The 7,023-nt window shown below is 32.4% G+C and overlaps 1 pseudogene; it reads left to right on the plus strand.

Annotated features, from left to right (window-relative positions):
• The first annotated feature begins 1,117 nt into the window (after positions 1-1,117).
• LOC149881170 (uncharacterized) lies at positions 1,118-3,012 on the plus strand (annotated as a pseudogene).
• The last annotated feature ends 4,011 nt before the right edge of the window (positions 3,013-7,023 follow it).

Below are 7,023 nucleotides of genomic sequence, written 5' to 3' on the forward strand. Positions count from 1 at the left end.
GAAAATGAGCAAGAGCCCGCTTTTTATAGTAGTTTTGTGCTCTTCAAAATAATTATACTGATGCAGAGGTTTTGACAGGTGTTTTTAGTGGTAAATGGGTTTTTGTTCCTCAAATTCAGTTGGTTCTATCAGATTCTAATTTACCTTTTGTTCTGAAACGTCATCAGTTTCGTCTCAGATTGGCTTATTCAATGACAATTAATAAAAGTGAAGGTCAAACATTTAGTAGGAGAGAATTGCGAGTTGACCCGGACAAAAATAGTATAAAGCTGAAATTTTGCACAGAGGAAGTAGACAGTCTCTGGATGAGCGTAAAAAAAGCCCCGTTGATTGCGCTACGGGAACATCCCTTTTGGGGCAATTTGGGGCAAAAAGTAGGCTAATTTTGACAACACCAAAATATGATTAATTATATATCGTTGAATCGAGAATTTAATGCTGATCAATATTTTTATAAGAACTATGACTTGAAAACAATTATTTTTTAAGTTATTTACGTTTGAAAAGTGTTAAAAGCGAATACCGCGCAAAACTTCATTCGATTTTTTGTTTTCAAAAGAAAATTTTTACTGCGAAAAACTTAATCATTTCTTTTGTTTTCATAACAAAAGTTTTCAATTAAACATCTTGTATGAGTGGATAATTAAGTTTTAATCCGAAAAAAGGTTGCGTTTTATTATATTGAAACTATTATATAGGAAAGTAAAACTTACAAGTTAAACGTTACGTGTAGTAAAAGTTTTTACATTTGAAAAAAAAAGAATGCTGTTTGTGTATTGTGCAAGCTTGGGTTTGACAAAGAAAGTTATGTCAAAGTATATGGAAAAGGTCTCAAAACATTGATTCGATTAAGCGAAGAACGGAGTATGAATAATAAAAGTAAAGATAATAAAGAGTAAAATAAAATAATAATAAAGAGTGTAATAAAATTTGTTTAAATTTACAATCTTATAAAAAAGATTTTTCGCGCAGCTTGTTAAATTAATTAATTAAGTTAAATTAATAGTTCATTAATTTTTCGAATCATTTCAAATTAGGGGCTGCCCATCATTTACGTCAACAAAATAGGGAGGAAGTGGATCTGAACTTTTTTGACAATTGTGACACTGGGGAGGGGGAGGTCAAGTAAAGTTGACATCAACAATGTTTTGTTTTGTTTTTTTTCAATTTTATTACTCAAACAACGTAAAATTAGGTTAAGTTTTAATTCTAAACTCAATTGTAACGTAGCTATAATTTGAGAAAGATTTTTGCATATTTTTAGTTTTCTTAGAGACCAGTTCCGACAGAACACGCATAATAGTACAACAGTACTTGTCCATCATAGCTGTAGAAGAAAGTTTGTGGATAGTCGTAAAGATCAATCATTATCTGTTCCAAGAAAGAAACTACGATCCTCATTTGAAGAGGTATTTGATTGGAAATCAAAATATTTTCTTTGTACTAAAAAGGTAGATCACAAACATTCCCTGATTTCTAAAGTTGAGACCATACCATTGATTAAAAAAATGATTGAACGTTCATTGAATCGAGAGGATGATTGGGGAAATGCTGTACATTCTCGTTTGATGTCTTGTTATGATCTTGTAGCGGAAGAAGCTATTTATCATATTTCGTGTATGAATAACTTCAGGCTTAAAACTAAAAGCGACAACCAACGTGGACGCCCATTAGATCTCATTATGTTTGAAAATTTTGAGAAACTCTGTTTCTGGTTAGAAGAAGAAACTGACTGCGAACTTTATACTCTTTCAGATGTGCACATTAAAATGAAAGAACTTAGTAATGGTTACCCGTGTTACTCGACGAAATCTTTAAAACGAAAATTGCTTGAACATTATCGTGATCATATTTTTTTTGGAGAACTCTCTGGTCAATCTAATTTAGCTTGTTTCAGAGATATGGCTTCTTTTGTTATATCGAAATTTCAAAAGAAGAAAGATCACACTAAAAATGATATTATTTCTGCCGCTGCAAGTATAGTTAAAAGCGAAATCAGAGAAACGAATGTCGATAAATCTGTATATCCGTCACTAAAGGATATGGGTGATATTGAATATGGACTCAAATGGGTTCCAAAGAGTTTACAGCTATTTCTAAGCCATTTAATTTCAGTTAAGCTTCGACAAATTAGTTTAGGACAATGCATTGCTCAAGCTTCGCGACCAAGATCTATGATAGCACCAATTCCATTTGGAATTGGAGTAGATATCGATAAATCTTTTGGAACAAAATGGCTTGTGGATCACCTTTACAAATTTGGATTTTCAATTTCCTCCGATGAAGTTAAGTTGTCCAAGTTATCTGCTGCAGTTAGTAGAGTAAATGCCGCGCAAGAACAAGAGCCGAAATTCCTACATTGGGTCGCTGATAATGTAGATCACAACATTCGAACATTGACCGGAAAAGGAACGTTTCACGGAATGGGTAATATCAATATGTTCGTCTTCTAAATGCAATTATGAAAGCATAACACGTTTGAAACACAAGTCTATTAAAAATTTATCTGATATGTCTTTAAAAATAACGCCTTATCACGGATCAAGCTATCAGGGTTTATTAAATGTAAGTTTTAAACCAATAAAAGATATTGTATCTGAAGTATTCCGTGCGCCCGAAATGAATCTTGATCTTATTTGGCATGTGGCATGGTTTTTTAGTTCAAGAAATAATCCTCGCCCAAACTGGTCAGGTTATATGATGCATACTACATCACAATCAAAAACAGTTTATGAAAAAGCATCCATAAAATTTTTACCTATTATTGACTTAAATTCTTCAGATGAAACATGCATATATTCTACACTATTGTTCATTATTGATGAATCCAATAAATATAAAATAGTTACTCCCTGCGTTACGTTTGATCAGCCATTATGGCAGAAAGCGTTTGGTGTTATAAAAGATCAGAACCTCAATATAGTATGTCGACTCGGAGGGTTTCACACAATGATGAGCTTTCTCGGAAGCATTGGAAAACTAATGGCAGGGACAGGCCTGGAAGAAGTTTAAGAACAAGTTTACTCTGAAGATACAGTAAAACATATGCTTAAAGGAAAAGCTGTTGCAAGAGCTTTAAGAGGTCACATGTTGGTCCAGAGTGCATTGATGAGTCATATTATAGATATTTTAGTTGACGAATCAAAACTAGATATATCCGGACTTGAATGCACTTATAAAATCGCAATGCAAAATGGTATGAATTAGGAAGAGTTAATCAGACTTGGTAATACAGATGCTTTCAAAAATATTGAATGTGCCATGTTAACCTATACGGAAAAGAAGTCATATGAAAAGAAGTCAAAATTTTGGATCTTGTACATATACTATATTAGTATCATAAAGGAATTTTTAGTTGCAGAGAGAACTTGTAACTGGTACTTGCATCTTCAAACAATCTCAAAAATGCTAAACTTATTTGCCGCATCAGGGCATTCAAACTATGCCAAGTGCTCCAGGTTATATTTGCAAGAAATGCAATACCTTTCAGAAACGAATCCATGGTTACATCAACAATTTTTAGATGGTCGTCACGCAGTGCGCAAATCTGAAAGGTATTGGGCTGGCCTATCTTCTGATCTTGTAATAGAGCAGACCCTGATGCGGTCTTTAAAATGCAATGGCGGTTTAACTAGAGGTAGAGGATTTGATGAAAATGTACGCAACCTATGGACAACGAGCATCTGTTATTCTGCAAGCGTTCATGAAGCAATGCATAAATTATCTGGATTTGACATCGGAGTTACGAAAAGCAATAAAGAAATGGGTATTAAAAGATTGGTATGTGATTATGAACATTGTGAATTGTTTTATGACTGGTTTTCTGTAAGAAATCCATTCAATACTGTCGATAGAAACCTATATTCATTATCTACGGGTCTTGTGTCAGTCAATGGTGAAGATCTTGTCAATTGTGACGAGGCTGAGAACATAGATGTTCGTCTACAAACAATTCTCAACGGCCTTAAGTTCAATGAAACAAAGTTTAAAAAAAAGAATACATTTTTTTCTTTAGATGTTTTGACCAAGAGCGTAAAACTAGACAAACAAACTGATTGTTGTGTCGACCCAACACTCCTTTTTAATAGACTTGCAGCAATTGCAGAAAGAGAGGATGAAGTTGAACTATATTTTGATTATGAGCTTACTCATCTCCCACAATCATAATTTAAAAATAACCTAATGCTGAAAGCAAACAAATCATCTTTGCGCAAAGTGATTCTTCCTGACGACGAAATTAAAGCAAGCACAAATGTCAGTTTGTGCAAATATGTCCTTGATGGAGGTTCCTTACTCCACAGAGTTCTTTGGAACAAAGGTATGAGGTTTGTAGAAACTTCTGATGTGTTCATTAGATTTAATTGAAGATAAGAAATCTTCAATTAAATCTAATGAACACATCAGAAGAAAATGCAAAGGTTCTTCCCAAAATCTTGTTATAAGAGAAAATAATCAGGTTCCGTACTCACAAGAGCGTTTTCTATCGAATTCACACAAGAAGGCACAATTAATTTTACTTTTGTCAGATTACCTTAAACGAGATGGATATGAAGTATATATTTGCAAAGGGGATGCTGACACGAAAATTGTCTCTAAATCGTTGGAAGTTGCAAAGGAAATTTCACCATGCATTGTTGTTGCTGATGATACTGATATAGCAGTTATGCTAATATATCACTGGAAAGATGAATTAAATGAGATTTTTTTTTATCAAGAAAGAAAGAAAAAACTCTGGAGTATTAAAGACGCTCAATCTCGAGTAATGGATTTTAAAGAACATCTGTTATTTGTTCACGCATGGTCAGGATGTGACTCGACATCTTCAACACTGGGAAAAGGAAAACCTAGTTTTTTAAAATTACTGCAAAAATCCAATAATATACAATCAGTATCTGAAACTATTTCGGATTACTGGGCAACCAAAAAAGAAGTTGGAGAATCTGCAGTAAGGGTTTTCATTGAACTTTTTGGTGGAAATGCAGAATCTTCGTAAAGAAAAAATGCGGTTGGTATTTGAAAGTTTAGTTACAATTTTGTGGATTTAAGTCACTCATTTAGATTTAGAAAGTGTCATATTTTCATAGTATTTTTCTTAGGTATTTAAAATATAAACAAATGGTTTGTGAAGGAATTATTAAGCCAGAAAAGTTACCACCCACAGACCGTGCTGCTTATTTTCATCGTCTTAGAGTTCACCTACAAGTTGTTGAATGGAAAATGCTAGATGAATCTTTCAACTTGGATCCTAAAGAATGGGGATGGAAGTTAGATAATGGTTGTCTTCTTCCAATACCAACAGACAAAGATGTGGCACCACCCAATATATTAAAAGTGATTCGCTGCGATTGTAAAACTTCGTCAAGAAATATGTGCGGAACTAATGTGTTCTTGCAGGAAAAACGGATTAAACTGCATGATTGCATGCGGTGGCTGTCATGGGCAAGACTGCAGTAATAAAACGGTAAATTATATTTTTTAAATATACAAATAATCTTCTTTAAACATTTTTGTTTTTTTTGGAATACAAATATTTTGCATTTTTAGGATTTTGAAATTGAAGAAGATTCAAGTGATGAAATTGAAAACGAGAGAAATTTATTTGATGATTTGTCTTGAGAAAAGTAAGATATCGGACATCTAATTTTAAAGAAATTTGCATTCAAGTCTTAAAGTTATTTTAAAAGAATATATTATTTACTAATTTTTCCTATTTAAAATTGCGCACAGGAAAAAGTTATATTATTATGTTTTGAAAACAAAAAATATAACATTTTAACGATTTTTACACTTTTCAAACGTAAATAACTTAAAAAATATTTTTTTTCAAGTAATAGTTCTTATATAAATATTGATCAGTATAAAATTTTCGATCCAACGATAACAAAGTTTATGATATTTTGGTGCTGTCAAAATTGCCCCTTTTTTGTACCCCTAATTGCCCCAAAAGAGATGTTCCCGTAGCGCAATCAACGGGGCTTTTTTTTACGCTCATCCAGACACTGTCTACTTTCTCTCTGCAAAATTTCAGCTTTATACCATTTTTGTCCGGTTCGACCCTATTTTTCGCTAAATCTCTCCTACTATAGCTAGATTCGAATAACAAATAAACACTTCGTTAAAGTACTGCTATAAACCAAGAAAAAAATATTTTTTAGCAAAACAGAGTATATTTTACTATAATCATTTTACTAAAAAAATTTTTTCTTAGTATCTAGTAGTTCCTAGTTCATTATTAGGCTATGATCATCTGATAAAATAATACTTTTTGATATATAAGCATTCTTAGATATGTCAGTTATAGGTTATGTAAGAGGCTCATAATAGGTACCATTTCTCAATTTGCTGGCTACTATTTGGTCTACCCGGCCATTAATTGGTACGAAATTAAATTCTCTGTTTAAATACATTTTTCTTTGAATGAAGCATATTTTAGTACTAACTAGGACTTTTTTTAGGTAAAGCCGTTTGTCACCAATGCAACAGTGAAAAAATAAAAGCTCCGTTAGATTAAGGCATTCTTCACGGCTATAAAAAAGAAATTTATGGCCATTAATTAGGCACTTTGCCCTATAGAAAAATTTTTATTAAAGAAAATCTCTCCGCATGATGCGTCACTGAACTATGGAATAGGCCATATATATTTATATTGTATTGGAAAGAGACAGGAAGGTGGTGACAAAATATAGGAAGGTGTGAAAATATGAACTATCCAAACGCAATAACTGAAAAAAAGGGACATGATTTACTATAGAATATTTTACAGCACTCACAAAAAAGAGTACATGATTATATCTTTTATAAAATTTTCGTAATGCTGGTGCTTTTTTAACATGTTCTGAATAAATCTATGGACAGTCTTCTCTGATTCCTTTAGATGTCTCTCGGACAGCCGCTAAAAAGATAAAATTAATTAAACAAAAATAGGTCAAGAAAATTATTCTTTAGAAAGCAGCATTAGAAGATACTTACCAATTACAAATTTATAAAAGTGTGTTTCTTTAAAACTTCTCTTTCCACCTCTCT

The sequence above is a fragment of the Hydra viridissima genome, unplaced genomic scaffold (assembly GCF_058129835.1).
Source record: "Hydra viridissima isolate aposymbiotic clone 2 unplaced genomic scaffold, HvirCarnegie_v1 scaffold_12, whole genome shotgun sequence".
NCBI classification, from domain to species: domain Eukaryota; kingdom Metazoa; phylum Cnidaria; class Hydrozoa; order Anthoathecata; family Hydridae; genus Hydra; species Hydra viridissima.